The sequence below is a fragment of the Cupressus sempervirens genome, chromosome 7 (genome assembly GCF_028749045.1).
Source record: "Cupressus sempervirens isolate cs-2001-9-10 chromosome 7, ASM2874904v1, whole genome shotgun sequence".
Lineage (NCBI taxonomy): Eukaryota > Viridiplantae > Streptophyta > Pinopsida > Cupressales > Cupressaceae > Cupressus > Cupressus sempervirens.
This window is the reverse complement of record NC_143124.1, coordinates 208003572-208027267: the sequence shown is the minus strand read 5'-3', so window position 1 is coordinate 208027267 and position 23696 is coordinate 208003572.

Sequence of the window (23696 nt, the reverse complement as noted above, 5' to 3'; positions counted from 1 at the left end):
TTGGCATTACATGATCCAATGTTGAATCACTTATTTCCTTCTCCATATTTAGGTAGTAATGTCATTTATTATCAACAATGGAGCTTAGCTCCTTAGGCATAGAATTGTGTAGTTCAAGTGGAGTAGTCTTGAACTTGGCCATCATAGTGTAGATAGACTCTTCCACTATATTCTATTCTTCTCTACTCAACTTATTAAAATCAATGGTTTTCAATCCAGTTAAATCTACATTGTCCCTAATGTTATCACAAATATTTTCCAAATTAGATTTAGTGGAATGTCTCACGTTCTGAATTGTCCATTGTCAGATTTTGTCCTTCCTTCATCTGACTCTGGGTGTGCAACATATTTTCTTCTTTTCTTTTCTATTGGCCCTCCTTTCTTTGTAGCTTTTTACTTCTCATATTCCTTAGTCACTCTTGTTGTTTCCCTCTTGTCTACCTTAGTAGTAGGTTTGGCTAGACTTGGCTTAGCTACTTTCTTCTTCCCTTTGGGTTGTACAAAAGGCTATTTTTGTGTTTTTCTCTTCTTAGGTTCAACCTTCGGTGCTTCCTACTCACCACCTTCTTCTTCCTCTACATCTTCACCCATGCCTTGAGTCAGTGCTAATGGTTCTTGACATTGTTAGTCTTCATCTTCTTCTTCTTTAGTAGTGCCCTCACCAAAGTTTTCCTTTAACTTCTTTACCAATTTGTGCTTTTTCTTCAATGTGGAGACAGTCTTCAATTCCATGCCCACCTTTGAATCTCACCACATCATAAGTCCCAAAATATGGTGCAATCTTGTCCACTTCTTTTTCTAATAACACAATTATAGCTATAGATGCCTTGTTTATTTTTATCTCATATCCAACAGGTCTTAGCCATCTAATCCTTGGTATGGCTACTTGTATGTAAGTATAATCAATAACTACAAGAAAACATACATCATTTACATGTTGTTCTACCAATAAAAATGGCATTCTCAATCTTTGTTTCATAGACCTCTTGAAGTTCTCAAAATAACTTGTCATAAAAGTTTCAAAATTAGTTCCCATTTGTTCAATTTATTCATTCACTTTAGCTACTATAGACCTATTGGTTTTCCAACTTAATTTACCAAAGGATGGAAAATCATTTTGTACATAGAAAAATATACAAATCAAAATTGCACCAAATTTGTATTGTGCTCTATTGTTTCTCCTAGGTTTTCATTGATTTGTTGCAATTGCAATTCTACAAGATCATAAGTATGATCCTTTTTCACTAGTTTGAAACCAACATCCACTGCAATGCAAGGTACATTTTTAAGTCTACTAGATTGATAAAATTTATGTGAAATAACCCTAATAGCAAAGTCAACAAGAGTGTCTTGGATAGTATCTATATTTATTCCTCTCTTGTTGCATTTTGCACCTGTCTTCTTCTCAATGACTTTCTTTGAGTCACTTCTGAGGGTCTTGGGCTGATCTATGGTTGGATACCTTTTTACCTTGTGAATGATCCTCTTTGATATCCTGATTGGGCCATCTTCTAGCCATAAAATTCCATCATGAATTCTACTAAGTACAACTCTAATCCATTCCATTTTGAAGATAGTGGGAAATTCTAGGGCATGAGTCAAACCCTTCCTTTCAATGATTTGGTATTCTTCCTTTAATACTCCATTTTCACACAACCTACCATATGCTTCTCTCATCTCCATGTCTCCAATGACTCCTATCTTGTAGTTGTAACATCTCCTAATATCTTGGACCATAACTACTTTAGGAGGAATAATAGATAGGGCTCCAACTAGGTCATTTTTGTATGTTGCTTTAGGTATTGGCTAGAAATCAGGTTGTTTAACTTTGTTTGACACAAGTTGGACCTCAAATAGCTCTTTCTCCCATGGTTTCCTAGAACTAGAGGCCATTTGTGCAATCTAGGTTTTAAACATGAAGAAATATAAAATTGCATAGCTAAACACTAGTATAAATACCTTAGAATTGATGAAAATATGTTAAATCACTGTTGAAATTAGCTCAAATGCTAGATTCTCTACTTTGAAGTCATTGTGTACTCTTCTTTGTCTTAGATCTTTGTTCTTAATGAAGAAAAAATGATTCAAAATGCAATCATATACCCTTATTTTGCACCATTTAATGCTTAGTGCATTTACAACTATTCACTCAGCTTCTTAAGCATTTTTGCATTACTTGGCTTCCATTATCTTTCCACCCCTCAACATCCACTGAAGTATCCTTCACTCAGCTTCAACTAAAATTTCTCTTCACTTGGCTTCCAGTACCAACTTGGATGTAACTAATCATTCAACTTCTACTGACTTTGGCAATCAACTTGGCATGTACTAGGATTTTACTCGGCATCTGAGGGCAATTGAGCAATACTTGTGAAAACTTGAAATTTCAAATTTGCATCTCTATTCATGCTGATCTTTCCTTTTTAGTACTTTCTTATTTAGGAATTGATGTATGATAAAGCTTTGTATATCAGTCCCACATTCCTTCTTCTACTTAGTTTGTTGAAGTGTGACCACTTGACCTTTTAGGTGAAGTAATCCCTTCATTTGATGTGCTACTCCCTTTTTTCTTTTTCCATATCTTATTCATTTCTCCTCTAATGTGTTCAACATCTACCTATTCTTTTCCTTTGTTGAACTCTGAGTTGGGTGCCTTTGACCTTATTGGGAAATTCCTGTTGATATATCTAGTCTTTAGTCAACTAAAGCATGTAGTCTGGCTGAGCCATCTATTGTAGTTTCCACTAAAATGTGTTTGTATGTAATTTTGAGGGATATGTCCATATTCTTGATAGCAATGGTATCTATACTTGGTTTGTAGTTCTAATTATAGTGATATCCATGATTATTCCTCCTTACTAGATGATTAGGTGTCCACATAGGCTTTGACCTGTACTCAAAATCCCTATGTCCATTCTTCTCGCAATTGTAGCAGTGACCCTCAAATCTTGGTGTTCTGATAGTCCTAGTCTTGCAGTCATGTGCTTGATGTCCTTGCTTAGCGCACTTGTGATATTGACCCACATTCTTAGGTTTGTCATGCAGATGAGAGTTCTAGCTCCTGTACACATTAGAGGTATGTCCCTTTTTACCAAAAAAGTGACAAGTAGGTTTAGTGTTCTTACCATTGTTACTTCTTTCTTTTGTAGTCTTGGATGACTCCTTTTTTAGTGCTGGTGTATCTTAGTCTTGACGTATCATTACTGGCTCTTGGTGATTTCAATATTTGTTCAAAGTACTTGATGGCCTCATTAGTTTTACTGAAGCTCTCTACAATCTTTTTCTTTCTTTTTAGGTCATTTTTCGATTGTTCATTTTGAATCTTCAGTGTGGAGATCTCAATATCCTTGACAATTAGCTCATGATGTGTATTCATCATCTGAATTAGGGTGTCTAGCTGCATGTTTGAAATTCTTGCAAGTATAATTGGCTTTTTTTCCAATCTATTGGAAATATTTTTCTTGTCATCTTCTAGGATAACCTTATCTTCAATGGCACTTTTCTTCATTTCAATTACTTCACAAAGCATCATGGCTTGTGATTCTTGGTTCAATCTTGAGAGTTCTAATCTCTTCTACTTGAGCTCTATTATTCTCCATTAGGTCTTCTATTGCCACATCAAACTCTTTGGAATATCCATTTGCAAATAATTTTGAGGTGTTAATCTCCTTGTATTGTGTACCATTCTCAACTATGAAAATCTCTCTTATTCTCTTTAAAGATTTTCTCAATTCTTCTCTGGCTTCTTCTAAAGTATGTAGAGAAAGTTGTGCATCAATCATCTAGTTTTCTGTGACCTTCCCAAGTTTGTAGACTTCCATTTCTAGATATTTTCTCTAACCTCTACGGCTCCTCCTTGTGAGAACTAGGCTTTGATACCAATTGTTGGAATTTACAAGTGGGAAGGTTTACTTATGAGGGGGCAGGGGGGGGGGGGGGCGCGAGGGGGGGGGGGGATTGTGGGGGGGTTTTAATCAGAAGTAACTAACATTAATCTTTTAAAACCTTTAGCTGAGATCATTCACATGCATTAAACATATCTTCTTAACATGAAAAATAAAGACATGCATGAAAATAGATAACACAAGATTTTGGTCACCCAAAAACCCTACAAAATGAGAAGGTAAAACTAGGGTGGGGATGAAACCCACAAATTATCATTGCAGTAGTATGTAACTATTTAAGGTTACAAAGTTTGACCACTTCCAATGGTCTGCCCTATGCAATGCTTGTCCTATTCAAGACTTTGCACCTTTTTAAAATTGACCTAGTTAAAGGATTTACAAACACTCACTTGGAATGTTACCCTATTAAAGGATTTAGCACCTTGTTTAAAGGCTTATAACATGGCTATTAGATGAACCTATCATCATAGGATTTTCATTCCTAATACAATGGCTAGAAAGTATTAGAATATGATGACCTAATGACTTACAATCTTTAATTTCTAATTCTAGATCCTTGTTTTATGCAATCTAATCTGATCCTTCTTGATCAAATATGTCTCTACTTGAAATGTTGATACTCTATTCTAACCAACTGAATTGTACAATGACGTTCTTCCCTTCTCTAAGTCCTTATAGCCTTTTGAGCTTTGCTAGCATTCTCCCATACAATACTCTCACACTTGCACATGAATTATGGGGTTTTGTCCCACTTTTAAAGGTTTTCAAAGAATTAGGATTAGGTATGAATTTGTGATCAATATTCATTCTTCTTTCCCCACTTAATTCTTTCACTTTTCCTATTGGTTGCATGCTTTCTCCATTTTTCTTATTGGCTACATGCCAATTACATAGGGAATGCAAAAGATTCAATCTTATCTTTAAGATCCTTCAAGATTCATCCTAAGTTAGCTCAAAAATGGTATAAACTTGATTGTGCAGGCATAAACTCATATGCTAATTCTATGTTACTCGACACTTACTAATTGCTAATGCTTGGCACATATAGTGTCTCACTTGGATCCTATAGTAATTCTATTTCACTCTACATCTATACTTCGCTCACACCTATAGTGACTTAGAATCACTTATCACTCAACACTTGAATTTTTCTTGGTACTTGAAGTTTACTTTGCACCTATTGAATTCTTGGCTTGGCACATACTATAGCTTAACATCTGTATTATACTTAGCATCAACTTAGAAATTGGTTAAGTGTGTTGACACTCAATTTTCAAAACCAATCTAAGACCAACAGTAATCTTCTTTTGACTTCTATCCATGGAGTGTATATGGCTGAAATCCATGGTGCTTCACCGAGCTCATTTTTTCCCCTTTATGCTACATCAACTCACCAAAAACCTCTTTTCCTCACCTAAGTATTCTCCTCTTTCCTCTCTCCCTAGTCTCTTGGAAACTAATACATCATCTCCTATGGCCTTGGACCATCACTTTGGCACTTGATAGACCTTCCATGTCTTCCTTCTTGCAACTAGATGGAATAGCATAGTTGCAACCATAATCAATAGCAAAAATGAAAAAACAATTCCTTCTTGAGCTAGGTCCTAATGTGGATTGCCTACTTCAGCACTCTACCCACACACTCATGATCTTCTTGCTCTAATACCAATTTGATGTAGAGCATCATGGAAATGTAACTAAAAGCCCCAAAATCAACCATAGAGTTCAATGATCAACATAATTTCTGCAACATGATAGAGACATTAATACATGTGAAATAAAATCTATTTTGGTCATGAAAATATAGTCATAAGTAGTCATCAATAACTCTTAAAATATTGGAAATCATGCCAATATGACCATTCATATTGTAGAATTATTTATTATATATTATTTCTCCAATTTTTAGTAATATCTAATGGTGCAACAAAACATTATGATTGTTTTCCATAAACTGGTCATCGTGAATAAGAGTTTTGGGAAATTTCAAATGGTTTTCACCAGAACATTGATAACTTACTCAATAGTACATGAAATCATGTTAAATAAAAAGAAATGGAAATATTATTACACATAATAAAATACCATAATATAAATACACTTTTTTTTAAGGCTGCACATGGCTGTATAAGACATGAAAAAAAGAGGAAAAAACTTTCTGGATAACAAAACAATAGATTGAAACAATAACAGTTTGATACAAGATCCTTCCAATTCTTTCCAATAAATCTCCAAATTTATATCATGCATATGAAATACTATTAAAAAGGTTTTAATAGCCTTTAAAACTTCATGTGGAAGTTATAGCTACTCAACTTGCTCATATGACCATCAAACTTCCGATCTGTGTTTTCACAACTTTTGAAAAGTTATATTTCATAACTTATACAATTTTATTTGACTTAAATGACTTTAAAATATTCACACTAACATTAAAAGCATATTAGAATGGATTAAAAATATCTGTTATCATCATTTTACCACTTCATGGTTATTTTATACAAATTTTATCAAATAACCAATTGAAGACTATATTAGGAGAGGTCATTAAAATAGGCCCTTTTAGCCTTTCATAATGTTTCACATTGATTCAAAATGACATTACCAATGAAAATATAATTAAATATAATTATGAATATTAAATATTACTTTGATGTCTTCTCTTGGTTCTCCTACACCACTTCACAAAAGGTGTTAACCTCATTTGAGGTAAATTATCCACCTCTATATGATCTTAAATATTTAATTTTCACTCTAGACTCACTTTCAACTCTATTTTAAAATAATTTAAACTTTTCAAATGACTCAAACTTTTCTTTAAGGAATGCTACCCACATCATCCTAGTAAATTCATCAATACAAAGCACAAAGTACTTTTCACCCTAGAATTCTCTTGTCCTAGTAGGACCACTCATATCTATACAAACAATCTGGAATTTTTCTTGAGTAAGGAACTTCTTGTTGGAAAAGGAGCTTTAGTTTTTTTTAGCCATAACATATTCTTTGCAAACAACATTAGTAGGCCTCACAATTTTAGATAAACCTCTAACAACAAATGTACTATTAGCCTTCTTAATATTATCAAAGTTTATATGAAAAAAACCTTCTATCCCATAATTAGATGGTATCCATTTTTGTAACATAACATGTCATCTCTATAAGGTTTGGCTGAAACACATGACCTCTATATGTTATACCAATTTCTATTAACTTTCCATCTTTATCCATGATAATGCATGTCTTCTTTGTAAATTCTAAGTGATATTCCTTATAAACCAACTGCAAAATAGTTAATAGGTTATGCTTTAATCCATAAATGAAGAAAAATCATTTGTACTAGTCTTTCCATCAAGAGTAATAAATCCTATCCCATTTATATGACAAGCTACATTATTACCAACTTTTACAATCCCTCCATCATGACTACTGAACTTTAAAAAATTAATCATGTGACTAGTCATCTGATGTAAACAACCACTATTTATGAACCAATCAACTTTCTTTTCAACTTGTGAAACTAGGGCTTTCTCTTTTCTGACTTCTTCTATTATAGCTACAAATCATAACTCATCATCTCTTTTAATTTGAACTTTTTCATTATACTCATTGTCTTCATTTGCATACAAACAATCTTGAGGCCTTCAAGATATAAATTTTTTGTTATAATTTCTCTCTCTTTAGGAAACTTAGAAGCATAATGGGCTAATTCATTGCAAGCCCAATATTTAGAGATTTTCTTACTATTTGGTTCTCTCCTTAGAAGAAAGGAAATTCCTTCTTCAATTTTTCTATCCTTCTCAAACCTAGATCTACTACAACTAACATAGTCTCCACTGGTGCTTGAAATTATTTACAAGGATAAATACTTAGTGTAAATACTTAACGCATTAAAAGAAGTTTCTACTCTAGGAAAATCTCTAGTATTCTTCAATCTTACTTCTATTTCTTCCAATCTTCCAATAAGAGTCTCTCTAGTAAGCTTCTCAGTTAAAGATATTACTTTCTCAATCATCTATGTTGTCTACTTAAATGATGGTATCAAGGTTTCAAGATCTTCCATATAATTTTATCTTCATCTTTAGATTCATGACAAGACTTAATTCCTCCAACAATTTTTTATATTCTACCAATATAGCTTCTTATAGATTCATCTTCCTTCACCTTAGCATCTTGAAAGAAACATATCCAATTTTGTAATATGATGTTTTTTATATATTTATCAGCTTCAAAAGTAGATTTGAAAGCTATTGAAATTTTGTGAGATCTTTCTAATGATTTTACTTGATTGTATTCATTCTCAAGAAGAGATAACAATAATGCCTCCCTGGAAAGCATATTTCACATAAATAGATCCCTTTCAACTTCATCGCATTCTTCAAGTTCTCTTGCTTCCATAATCTTCTTTTCATTCTTTGTCACCATCCAATATCCTAAACCCATGCATAGAAAATTATTCTTCATATTCTCTTTCCATGTGTCATGGTTAGCTCCATCAAACTTAGGACTTTCTTTTCTAAAGAAAACTTCCATTGATCTCCTTAAGTTGTTAAACTTTTCCTTCAATGACCTAAACATCTGATACTGGTCAATTGTTATAATGTAACACCCCACCAAGGGACCCAAAAGAATTAACCCAAAATTTTTACTAAGTTTGCCAAACAATTTTTTTTTTCTTTAATCATGATAGATAAACCATTTACATCAACACATAGTAGTGGAAGCAATAACATACAATCAACTGTAAACATACATAACAGGTTATATTCCTTAAGGATCCCAAGATGTTGAGTCACATTTAATCTAACTAGTACTAAGTCTAACAACTACCACATCCACATGAAAGAATAATTAAAGAAGTTCAATTTCCATAATATACATTTGTTTGAAATGCCTATTCAAAATGCTCAATCATCCACTATACATGTCATATGGTATGAAAGGTTTAAAAGAATATACATATGTAAAAATAAAGATACATCATCCTCATCGAATCCATGATACAAGTGTAATAAAGTAAATTAAACCAATAACATACATGATACTTCCATCATAAGATCCAAGAATAGAATGAAGATAAATACCAACCAAGAATCCTCCAACCACAGTTTCTACGGACAGATATCAAATGGTAAGAGTGAAAAAGCACTACCACCTGACTACATGGAACCTAAATGGCCCACTACCACTGTGCTAAGGAGATAATCTCAAGTCCCAAACAGGTTATCAAACCACATAGCACAAATACTTTTTAAGTCCAAGAATCCTAAAAGTATACTAACTCAAGGTTCCAGCACACAGATTGACATCTAAACCAAAAGGCACAACAAAGACATGTAGGAAACCTAATATGTAAGTGAGAAAGTGTCATCACACAGATCATGCTAGAGTTACCCTGGTAGTCTCTCAATAGACTCTGGCCCCCTAGTGATCCCTATGCAACCAATAGTATCCTCTCATACCAATGAGGCATACTACGAAATGCAAGGTCGCAACCAAGCATTCTCTCTACTCCCATCCTAGTCTATACTAGCACTGAAGGCATGGGGGAGAATATACAATTATCTTATTAGGTTCATTTTAATCCCCATTCAGTGTAAATGTTTTCACTTATTAAAACAACTTACAATGAGTTACCCTGACAACCACTTACGGCCCTGGCCCCCATTGCAAGCCACTTCTTGAAACTACAAGTAGATAACCTACCCTAGGCTCATGGAATCATAAATCACAAAATCACCTCAGTCCTATACAAGCGACTGGAAAAATACCAAAAGATAATCCATAATAAGAACATCAAGTCTCCATGAGCAATTGAAAAGCATCCATTGATAATCATGACCTCAATAGTTCTCTATTGGCAACTGAAGGTACCAATGATAATCACAATATCCATCGGTTCTCGATGAGAAACCAGAATAAGTCACAAAGTAATACTGATCGAAGACTCCAAAATAGTCGAGTCAAAACATGTCACAATATGACAAAATCAAGAAATAAATCAACACTTCAGTCCCATCATGGCAACTAGAAAGTAGTCCAAGGATAACAGATCGATGACTCAAAAATGGTTAAGTCAAGTGTCTCAAATACATACACCTCAACTTCACACAAGAAGACTGGAGAGCAATAACAATCAGTAAATACAAACATCTCATAGAGCATGCCATCACATTACCATGGTTGTGTTTTAAAAGAATCGAGACCAAATAACATCAACATGCCATCACATTCGCATGACTTCCAAGCCTCTGGTAGACATCTTAACTGGTCAACACTCTTGGACCACCCAAACCCCAAACATGGATAGCATAAAGAACAAGATAAAAACACATATTTTAGTTTGCTTTTGCAATCACATGGTTAAGCCAAATATTAGGTTTTAGTTTTCATTTTCAAGTACACTTCAAGTGTATAAGATTCTTCATTGAATCTACAACTCAACCCATTAATTTTTTTGAATAAAACATAGAATTATCCCTCCATTATATTAAAACAATTCTCTAAAATAATCATAAGATAATTATTTACTTATTTAAATCATTGAACTAGTTCCCATTGACTTTTAGATAAAATCATTCACATTATTCAAAACATTAGAATAATACTTATCAACTTTCAAATAATTAGTTTACAATTTCCTTTAAACACTTCGAGGACAATCATTTATTTAAAATAATTCTCATTGATTTTAAGTGAAATCAATCTCATTAAAAATTCAATTATTTAATTCCACTTATAATATCTCTTTTCTTTTAATTTTCCCTCATTTTAAAATCTATTTACTTAAATTGACTAATAATTAATTACACTTCTTCTACTATTAACTACTGCAGGAGCACCAGGGCCAAGGAAAAAAGGCCTAGAGAAACTAGGGTCACTAAATAGATCCTAAGGGGATCAAAGGATGAACATGACCTTGAAGGGTTATTTGATTGTAATAAGTCCACAGTGGTCACTTAATAATGTTTTGTTTATGTTTTAAATGTTTTGATTGATCACTTTGTAAAAGGATCAATGATGTAGCCTTAATGGCATTTTGGGAGTTAATGTCAAATGCACTTGAAGTGCCTAAAAATGTAAATTGCCAAAAAATGGCAAAATGAAGCCTAGAAGGCTCGTAGAGGGTTTATGGGATTATGAGTGGCTTGAGGATTTAAAGTTGGGATAAAAATCTTGAAAATAATTTGGAATATTAATAAAATGCATAATGATGTAAGGCTATCAAATTTGACAACCATGTTGTCAACTACACAACAAAACATTCAACTAAATGTAAACAGTCATAACTAACTATAACCGATTTGAGGAAGTTGCAACTGGTTTAAAATGTATTATTAGCATTGATGAGCATGAGTTTTATGAGGGGAGGAATAGTAGGGAGTTTGTAGGGTTTCTATGGTCAAAATGATGCAATGTAACAAAGTTTCATACAATACCAAATTAACTTCTCTTCAAAGTCCTAGCTTGCTGCAGTAAGGGCACAGTCTACTTTTTGTATTGAAAAGACTTCTCATTTGGATAAAATCTTGAGTATAAATGTCTTAGATCTATTTTGGTTCAGTTTTTAATTCATTCCATGATTTGATAGATTATTTTTGTGAAGTTTAAGCACAAAGAACTCTTGGTTATGGAAAATGGAGGAATAACTGTCATTGAATAAAATATTCCTAGTACGAGGGCCATATCTCCCTAATGAACTATTAGATTACGATAAATTTTTAATATATTGGAGAGGGCCAAGTTGCACCAAATCTGACTGGATCAATTGAATAAATTTGGTCAAGGCAAAAAGTTATGAATGTCTGAGTTTGGATCTAAGGGATAGTGATAGGGAAATTTGTGATGAATTTCCTTCATAAATAAAACTAGGGTTTCCTAATGTTTTCTTCGCAACCAAATAAAAATTAACATACATATCTATATTCCAATTTCAAGATTGAAGATTCTCTTATGGAGTATATTTAGACACATATAACATACACGATGAAGACAAAAAGAGAAAGAGTGCAAATGGGATATGCAAAAATCAAGAGTGCACTTGGATACTGATGCTAATTTTCTATGCCTTAGAAGTTCATAGAAAAATCCCTTCCTTCTTGAACATTTTCCATTCCTCTAAGAATCAAACCAACTGAAACCCCCAAGTGACTAGGAGTGCTTGTAGAAGCATATGAGCATGTAGAAGCAGATGAGCTTCTTGAATGCATGTAAGCTTTTCCAAACACACTAGGAGAGCCTCTATATAAAGGCCTCTAAGATGCATCTAGAATGTGTCTAGAAAGAACTAGGAGATAAGCATGACAACTAAGTACATAACTTCCACAACAAGAAGATAGACATGATGAGGTCTCTAGAATGTTGTAGACACCATGTGCTCAAATAATGTGCTAACTCCTAAGTGTAGACAACACATGCATAATTAGAGAGCAAACTCTTAACATGACAACTCCCAAGAACTCACATACTCCTATGTGAACAAATATTAAAATAATGCACATTAATTTATTTAATATTTGCTTTATTTATTTTTATTAATTTATTCATTTTAAATCTCATGCACTCGTCATGTGGTCATGAAATTTTAATAAATTAATTTCTTTTCCATTTATAAATTTATTTTTGAAAATTAATTGATAAAATATATAATAATATTATATAGAATTTATTAAAAATGAACTCTAAATATATTATTATTAAAATAAATATTGTCACGTTCCAAATTTAAACTTATAACTTTCATCTCCAAATTTAATTCTTTTATTTAATTAATTTCCCAATTAATTAAATAAAATAAATATTAAAATATCATATTAATTTTCTATTAAATTAAACCATTAATTAAATTTTTTAATTAGGCTTAATTAATAGAAAATACACTAAAGACTCATAAAGTAAAATACAAAACCCATCATAGCAAAACACATACAAAATGAAACCAAAAGGGTTAATATCATTAATTATGTCATCCGATGTATTCGAAGGGTACCCAACACAGATAATTGTCCTAATTTTCAATTAGGACAAATGGCTTAAAGGGTTGGGATTTGGACTGGAGAATTTTATCTCCTCTCTCTTACCATTGAGATAATGCGATAGGGTACGCTCATCTTGGCAATTCAGGGAAGTCGATACCCAGTAGCTGCAACCTGCATAAAACCCATGCATGTACAAGCACAGTATATATATTAAGCTAAACATGCAATGGAAAGAAGTGGAGCATCATGTAGATCTCGACTAGCAGGTGATACGACTCCCTTCCTTAACCACATTAGAAATGCCATACACCAAGAAAACAAACACGCACACCATACACATGCAAGTATGGGGTAAGTATCCATAAAAAAACACACACAAAATAAACCATCTATCTAATCATCATCAATAACTAAAGTCACTTGAATAATCATCATGCATACATGAACTATAAAATACCAAGTAATCTCATCATATAATAAACTGAATCTGAAACAATATTTGATAATCTCAAAATAATGTTGCTAATAATCATCAACATAAAACTAGCCCTAAAAGAGTTTGACAACGATAGCAAAAATGTGACCCAGGGTTGGGCACTACATATAAAGTAAAGTTCACCATGATACTTTAGAGAAGGGAGTGGTTGAGGGGGGGGGGGGGGGGTGTTGGTGGGGGGTGGGTGTGAATTAACTATTAGATTTAAGATCTATATAACTTTTATCAACCTTATAATACCTAAAGCATGTGAACAATATAATCGACAACCATAAGAAGATACACACACACAATACTGTCAAATATGTTAACTGGGGAAACCCTTGATCAAAGGGAAAACCCCACTAGGAATGGTACCCAAAAAATGATGTACCAATATAGGAGTTCCTTGTAAGAGGATGCACTCTATTATGATCAAATGAAATACATTTAGTACATATTAGTCCTTGTTAGGAGACTTTGAATCCCTATTTGGAGATTCAAACTATATTAGGAGTTGTGTCAACCCTTTTAAGAGTGCTAGAAGGAAGATGGACACACTGTCCAAAGAACTCCAAGGGAAAGAGCACCAATATCATTGGCCAACTAGTTTCTACATTATTCCTTGTAGAATAATAGAATGTAGAATAAATTGAACTCCTTCTCTATCCTCTTAACTTTAAAAAACCTCTTTAGATCTCAATATCATATCTTCAAACTTGCATCCCACTGATTCCTTTGATCGCTTGCATGCATTTACCAACTTCACATATCACTTGGATAATTTTCACTTGTACACATTATACAAATCTAGACTTCATCACAAGGAAAATAACCTTCCTTTGCACAGTATTATCAAAGCAATTTACTAAGTTGACCTTGAGGCTCTCTCAGTTAATTATGATAGGACCTCATTAAGATATTAAAATTCATTACATCTTTTCATAGATTAAAAAACACTATCATCTCACAATAATATAACTTCTAACATGTGTGACTTTAGACCTTGTGTACTTATTGATGTCATAATTTGGTTGTCTAGATTCATTGTATTAATTTTCTCATCACAATTTTATCCCTATTAAGAGATACAATCCAAACATCAGGAACTACTTCTTAAGTACTCTATCTGCACAATATGCTTTATGGCTCTTGAATAACTCTTGCATGACTTTGATTTTGTGTGTGCATACACTTGTACATGACATCAAGACTAACCTCATCATCAATACATAGTCCATACAACCTATTTCTCTATATGCTTCTCTAATATTCTTTATAGTTCAACAATATTATGTTTACATCAATGACAAAAACAATTAAGAATCCAACATGTCAGTCATGCTCACAAAATCTTGAATGCTTAGGGTACTCCCCTAAAGGAATACCATTATTACTCATGCTAGTAGAGACATGTGTACCTCTAAATGAGTTGATCAAGCCCACAAAAAATAAAACATAGTAGTAGTACACAATATATAATTTCAATAAAACCACTTTATTAATAAATGAAACATTGAATTTTCACCATACATTCCACTGATTTATAAGATAGCTCACATGAGCAAATATACAATATGCTAGGTTGTAAGGCCTTCTATATTAAAACCAATCTATATTCTAAATTATAAATAAAATTTTATTATCAAAACTTCCTTTAAGTATCCCCTTGAAAAATAATATCATTCTACCACTTGAATATTTCCAATTAAGACAGAAGGTCATTACATATATAGTAATGAAGACATCATATAGGTTGGCTAGTGTTCATAATTGAAAATAATAGGAAAAGTCTATTATAATATAGAATTGGCTGTCAATTAATTAATAATTAGATACATAATACATGAGATAACATTATTCTTATGCACAAGCATGAGGTTAGGATATAAATTTCTAGAAAAGTAAATTTTATTTCTTCAATATGAAGGAAATTTTCAAACTTATGTCACCTCTGTTCTAGGCTGTCATGTACCCTCCCTCATAAACACTTATTTGGGTCTCCAACTCATGATTTAAGAAGTAAGCCAATAGTCTTAAAAGATGATTCTAGAAAGGCTTCAAAAGAATTTGATAGGGTGGAAATTGAAGGAACTCAATAGTGTGCAAAAACACCAACTTCTTATTGCCTCCCTTTAAAGGATATCAGTTTACTTTCAAATATCTAGCTCACTGGATCTTTTGCTAGAAAAATATCAAGAGAAATTTTCTTTCCAAAGGCTTGGAATATAAAATGAGAATTAGCTTAGTCAACTAGGATACTATTTGTAAACCAAAGGATATGTGAGGGATGGGAGTAACAAAATTTAAAGATCTCAACAAATCCCTCATAACTAAAATTGGATGGTAGTTAGCCAACAATGAGGGAATGTGGTAGAAAGTAATGAAGGCAAAATATCTTGCTAACTACCTCTTCTCTTCTTGTTTGTTTAATATATATATCTTTTATAGTTTGAGGATCTAGACCAATATAATTAAAAATTCTACCCCTCTCCAAGGGGTTCTTTGATGGGTAATAGGATAAGGGTACCAAACTAGTTTCTGGGAGGACAACTAGGTGGGAGCTAAGCCTCTCATGTTTAGAAATTTTTTCCATGTTGAAAATGTTATATAAAATGCCTCTAAACATTATTTAAGGGTGACATTAATCCTTCTTGGAAATGAATAACTCTTAGGGGAAATTAGAGAGCTAAACCTCAAATTTTGGTATTGATCAAAGAGTTACAAGTGTTGATTAGTACATTTAGGATCCCTATAGTGTCATCTAACAATAAAATCATCTTGAACAAACACCATTTTGGTTATTTATTTATTTGGTCTATTGACATTGATAAAAATCAACCTCATAACTTCCAAGAATCACCTCCACACAAAAACCTATCATAGAAAGAGAGAAGCAAAAGCTATGGAAGCTAGAATTCCCAAATCCATAGATGAGACATTCTTGATGAGAAAAAGGGGAGATTTATACGATCAAAAGTGAATTATTCTTTATAAAGAGAGATTGTCCTTATAAAGGTGATTGAAAACCTAAAAGGTGTAACCTAGGTTGCATCATAATAATTAATAAAAGAAATAATTATTACATGCCTAAATTTAAGGTTAAGCAAAATAGAATTAATAAGTGAGTTAATAATTAAATAAAAATGATTTAATTAATAAGGCAATATCTTATTTCTCTAAAACTCCCCCATCCCCTTACGATAAACTCACGGAGTAGCCAAAAACCTAGAAACTACTATTGAAAGTATATTTGGGTCCATGTAATGAGGCCTAATGGGCTACCCAAGTAAAAAAAAATGTCTAAAAAGAGGAAATAGAGAAAACCAAATTTGGAAAAACTCTACTCAATAAAGAAATTGAAAAAATGCTAAAAAACTAGTGACAGACTAAAGAAGCCTCCAAACATGGGAATTTCTGAGATGATAGGAACAAAAGATGATCATGAAGAACACCAATGAAGCATGAAGCTACAAACACTACCAAACCACTAGTCTAAAGAACCTCCATTGTATAGAAGATGACTAGGTAGAGAAGACTAAGTCTGAAGAGATGATCAATTGAAGATGGAAGGTATCTTCATGGCCTCCAAAAAAAAGAATGAAATAATTTCTATATGGGAAATAATTCATATCACCAAAATGCATAGGTATCTAGCCACTACAATCACTTATTACATAGGATCAAATATTGAATACATAGCTCAATCCATCAAACCAAGAAAGAAATAGAACCAATATAACCCCCTCTGTAATGTTGAGAGGTAAGATAGGAACACTAGAACTAAATGCAATATATCCTGTAGAAAGAAGAACCAAGAACATCAAGAGTGCAAAAGAAGTACAAACACCTATAATAACACATGTTATGGACACATCTTGAGGCTAATATTATGGAAGGAACACTCACTTGACAAAGGAAGATGATGAATATGGCCAACATGAAACCCCCCAAGGTACTTTATAATGTAGTGTGAGTACAAAAAAACACAAAGATGTGCAAGATCCCAAAATACAATAGAGTGACACTTTATCTTAGCGCATTTGCAAAAATACTATAGAAGGATATCAATGAAAATCAAAAGAGACATAAGGCTAATACAAGATATAGTATAACTCGTGAAAAATCATCTAAAACTGCAAAATAGACTTTAGACCTAAAACTACCATGATATCCACCAAAGTGCAAAAAAGAAAAAATTGAATGGGATGTGCATGGAGTAGAATCTAGAAAATAGTATGTCTCAAGATATGTCTCCCAGAGCGCAAAATAAAAAATTTGACTTTGACTACATAAAATGTTTAAATAAACTACACCATTGGCATGGGCTCACAACCACCTTTTTGATGATATCTTGTTTGCAAAAGATGGAGTCCAAATGAGGAAGTTATAGCCAAAAAACTATAGGTAGGTCAAAAAATAGCAAGAAGGAAAAAAAAAGCCTTGCCTTGGGATCCATGCTAGAATGCCTCATGAAGTGTACCCACTGGTGCTAGAAATTACCTTGATATTTGTGTCAAAATGCATTAATTTTTGTATTAAAGCTTCTTGATTTTCATGCCAAAATATTGTTTTGGGTGCAAAATCTTGAGATTTGTGCCAAAAAAATCTTAGTTTGCATGCCAAAATCTTAAATTTTGTACCCAAACTCTTGATTTTCATGTCAAATAATCTCAATTTGCATGACAAAAATCTCAATTTGTATGCTAAAAAGCTTAAATTTTGTGCCAGAAAATCTCAATTTTTGGACTAAAAAATATCAATTTTTGTGTAGAAAATCACAAAATTGCCACCTCAACAAGTGTGCCCAATATGGGTGCAATATTTTTCTATCTCAAATTTTAGTTGTTTCTAAATTGGAGAAATTTTATATGAAAATACTATTTTTGGGTCCTCTGAGCTAAACTGTGATGTCTGTTTGGGCTCAAAGTGACCCAAAAATCTATTACCCACCAAATTCAAAACAAAATAATTCTAGATATGCAACCCTCTGAAAGAAAAAGCATAGATCTAAAAGCCAAGCCAAAACTCTCAAGAATATAATAGAGGCATGAAGATCTAGAGCTCTGATACCATGTTAAAGTTAATGGAAGATCAACCACATAGGTCTAAAGGATCACTTGTATGGAAACACCTGCCATAGAAATAAAGAAGCAAAACCTATGGAGGCTTGAATTCCTAGATCCACAAATGAGACATTCTTGATGAGAATAAAGAGAGATTTCTATAATCAAAAGTGAATTATTATTTAGAATGAGAGATTATCCTTATAAAGGAGATCAAATCCCTAAAAGGATCTAACTTAGGTTACATCATAATAATTAATAAAAGAATTAATTATTAGATGCTTGAAGTAGCTTAGAAAACTAGAGTTAATAAGTGACCTTATAATTAAATCAAAATGATTTAATTAATAATGAATTATCTTATTACTCTATGATATCTTATTACTTTCTTACTTACTGATTCAATACAAAATATCATATATGCCTATCTTAGTTCCTTGTAACCTATTACTGTAGTTATTTGGGTGCTTCGAGCTGAACAATGATGTCCTTTTGGGGTCAAAGTGACCCAAAAATTAGTGACTCACCAGATTTAATAGAAAATAACTCAAAAAAATAAAATCCTCTAGTATTACTTTCCTACTTACTTATTAAGATATTTTTTAATAGGTTAATAGGTGTAATAGGTTTTGAAAATTAGTGATCCCCCAGATTCAATATAAAATAACACTAAAATTTTTGGTTATTTATTTATCTGGTCTACTTACCTTAAATGAATTAATTTAAAGGTTTGAGGAATTTTTAGGAAAAAGGTTTGGATTCAAACATTAACACCCTAGATACCCTCTTTTTAGTGGTAAATGCTCCACTATGAACAAATCCCAACAATTGGTAACCTTGGGAGAATAGGCTTCCAATTTCCTAATCAATGTTTCCTTTCCAAGTAGGAAAATAAAGATATTTAACGTCTCTTTGTTTCTTTCCTATATTCACTTAGATATTGGCCTTTAATAGCCAAAAATTCAACCCCTCGGGAATATTGGTGGTGGACAACATTATATTATGAATTGGGCCCCCCTCTCTTCTTATTCCCCCCATCCTCTTCCTTTGGAGACTCATTTATCCACATGTCTTTAGGCATACCTAAAAGGAAAAAACAATAGGATTTTAAAACTTAGTTGAATGTGGAATGTGTTACTACTCTACTACTTAAGTAGCTGAGAGAAAATGTTTAGGTGGAAACATGGAGGAAGTTAGATAGAATTCCTTACCCTTGGGATAGTGATGTTCTCAATGAATAGAAAAGTCTTGAGGGAGTAAAATATCTTAATAATTCCAAATCAAAAACAACATCTTGTGGTTGGATCAAGCTCAAATTTATGGCACAAAAAAGTTGGGGGTGGAAGAAAGAGGAGCTGTTATGAGGGATGAAAAGGGAAATATGATTTTTGTGTACTTGGGGAAATTTTGGTTATAAATCCTCTAACATCGTGGAACCCTTTTCCTTGATATGTGGGATCAAATTCAGAGCCCATTTAAGAATTACCAAGATGGAAATGGAAGTAGATTCCAACTAGTGAGAGAAGCTATCAATAATCGATTGAAGGTGAGTTTCTCCCTAGCAAGCATTCTCTTGGATGTAAGTCCACACCTTGAAAGAATTGAGGAATTAAAATCTCATTACATGTATCAAAATATAATTGTATGGAAAAAAAGATAGTAGTTTTGGAGCTAGAAATGATGGGCCTCTGGTGTTGGAGAGAACTAGCATCAATCCTTATCAATATTACCACTCTCATTGAGAGTCAAGGACACACTACTGCTAATGGACAATGATTTCAATCAATTCTTAGAGATTATGGCATGGAACATTTTCTAAAATCTTTGAGGGTGGATAAATTATGCGGTTGATAGACTTGATAGAAATCCTTCAAATCATTTGTAGGCTTCTATAAAAAATACCTATAATTGATCACAAAAGGATTTTGGGCAAAACCACTAAGAACAATAGGGGTTGGATGTTTAATGATAGTCACATAATCCTCCATTCATATGATATCAATGACTCCCATGAATGTTGCATTTATGATAAATTCCCTTGATAATTAAATCTCACATGTCACTATACCATCATCTTCCTAACCATAGTGGTCAAAATTCTAATTTTGATAACCAAACATTCTAGAGGGGCTATTTCTATAAAATTATTACTGCATACTACCTAAGTTTGGCTTACTCTATGAAACCCAAGAAAAAAATTAACCAATGTATTTCTAAATAATTAAAGCTAGAAGCTCTTGAGGAGATGGAATTATTAGTCTATATGGGTGTGTTACGATTAGCGAGATAGAAATAACAATTACATACAAATATAACTAATACCAAAAATAATAAAACCACATACAAGAGGAAAAAAAAAGACACAAAATTTAACATAGTTCACCCAATCCATGTGCTACATCCACCAACAACAAGTTTGATATTATTATTATCTAGTGATTACAATCTAATTACAACATCTAATCCTTTACATCTAAATACTACTGTAAAAAGGCCTAATTACAACCTAATTTTGTAAGATATATTTTTTCCACTTACAAAATTAGGGATGGAGTAAGTTGAAAAATAAAAAATATAGCTCTTGATTCCTTTTACAAAGGTAAATTTATTTTTGGCTTCAGTTGTACTGCCCCTCCACATTTGCAAGGGGCATTGCCTCTTGATCACTATATGGGGTGTTGGTCCCAAAATCTTGTAGTAAAATTTGGGGAGAAAACAAGTACAATAAAATGGTGAATAATTAATATTTAGGTCTTATTAGCCTCCACATCACAAGAATATCCCACTTGGAGATTGTTTAGAGTGCACAACAATAAGCTCTCACTTGGAGGGTGATAATAACACTGCTAAATTTATATCTCCCACTAGAATGTAAAACTACCCGAGACAATGTTGTTTTTTCATTATGTTTAGTCTAGAAGACAACTAAATTTGAAGAGGATTTTAGCTTCTACATGATCATAGATTTTAAAATATATCTTCTAGATAATCATCTATATGTATTTTTTTCTTGATTTAGTTGTCCATCATCTAAAATTGAACAAATAAAATGGTACCACAACTATATGTGCTTTTTCTCTAAATGAGGAGAAGAATTCTTTGCATGATGAATTACATTCTTGCTATATGTAAAAAAATAATTATCCATTTTTGGTTTCCCCAACTCTTCCATGAAGAATTCAAGCCACATCATCTCCTTAGCTACCTCTATACCAGAAAAATGCTTTGCCCCCATAGTGGATAAGGCATTCAGTTTCTATAATTCAAAAATATAACTCAAGCATTGTCCCACCAATAGTAAATATATATCCTATAGTACTCCACCTAGTATATAGATCTCCTTCAAAATGTGAATCAACATAGTCTTTTAAATCAATAGTAGAGGCTAAAAATTATAAACATTTACTAGATGTACCTTTCAAATATCTGTGAATCCATTTGACTGCATTCCAATCTTTAATCCTATGATGACTCAAATACCTACTGCCAAATCTTATCACACATTAAATATCTATCATAGTACATACCATGGAATACATTAAATTCCTTGGAACTAAAGAATAACATACCTTGGAAATCTTATCATCCTCTTCTTGTGTCTTTGGACACATCTCCCTAGTCAATTTCAAATGACTAGACAAAGTTGTGCTGGTAAATTTGGTGTTGTACATAGATAAATGTTGCAATACCTCAATATAATTAGCATGAGATAATGTCAAATTTTGGTTCTTTCTATCTCTGCAAATTTTTATTCCAAGGATTTATTTTTATGCCACCAAATCCTTCATGTAAAATTTATATTTGAACTATTGTTTCAACTCCTTCATGGGATCCATGGTAGACCCAGCTAGAAGCATATCATCAACATATAAATATAAAATGAGGGTATGTGCAGGATCATGGTGTGCCAAAAAGTGGCAATCTAAAAAATCTGTAGTTTTGAAATATCTCAAACCATTTCAAAATCTATTCTAACATTTTTCCCACCTACCCTGATACTAAATGAAAACAATTAATATGTTTATAAGGTCTACTATATTTTCTGATACCAAACCTATATGGTCAACTTTAAAAACATTCTAAAAATGTGCTTTTGGACTATTTTTATGTGATTTTTACTTCAAACATGTAGCTAACGACCTTTTGTTCACCAAAATTTGATGAAATGAAAAGGGTTTATTAAGAATGTTGTTATCTTTCCATAAATGTAAGATTTTTCAAATTATGAGTTTAGTAAGTAATTATTACTTATTTTCTAATGGAGTTATGTATAAAGTGTTGGTTGACACACTACTTCAAAAACAACAATAACTTTCAAATGGTACACCATTTTTTAAATCCAAAAGATGCAGCACATTCTATGTTTCTTCTACTATAAGGAAAAAAAATGAAAATTTGAATTTTATAGAGTTTTGAACTAGTTAAGGTGGTCAGACATGAGATTTTTTTATTCCAAAAATACTAAAGTCAAAAATTATTTATTAATTATTTATTTAGAATAAAAATAGCCAAAAATATGTATCACATCCAAGCATGAGTCTACTACTTATGTCTAGAATATTATTAAAAAATATTATCATTTGATTTTGATTAAGTTGGTCAGACATACGTCTACTTCTTATTTTGTTTTTAGAATTTTTGTAATATTGCATTAAAATTCAAAATTTTGACCAATCAATTGTTATTTTTTTGAGATAAGTCCTAATAGTTTAGAAACTAGATTCAATTTGCTAGAGATTCCTTTTTGTCAACTTTTTGATATAAAGTTAATAATAAGTAGAAAATTGCACGTCAAGTTGACATAACCCTGATTTTCTAATTTTTTATTGCCACTTAAGGGCATAGTTTGGTTGACCATGATCCTACACATACCCATCAGATAACTATCCTCATCAAACCTCTTGTAATAAGAATAATGGTTTGGAAGACATCTAATGTACCCATGCTCATACATAAAACTATCAAATATAAAATACCATTGTTGACGTGCTCAGTTCAAGCCATATAAACTTTTCTTCAATCTACATACTAAGTTCTCCCTACACTTAATCTCAAATCCTTATGGCTAATGTATATATATTTCTTCATCCAAATTAGCATGAAGAAAAGTTTTTTTACATTAAGATGCTTAAAATGCAAATATTTAGCTAATATAATAGTTAGAATAGTACAAAAATAAGTTATTTTACAATAGGAGAAAATATCTCATCAAAATTAATTCCCTCTTCCAGTGCAAATCTTTTTGAAACTACCCTGACACTAAATATTTTCTTAC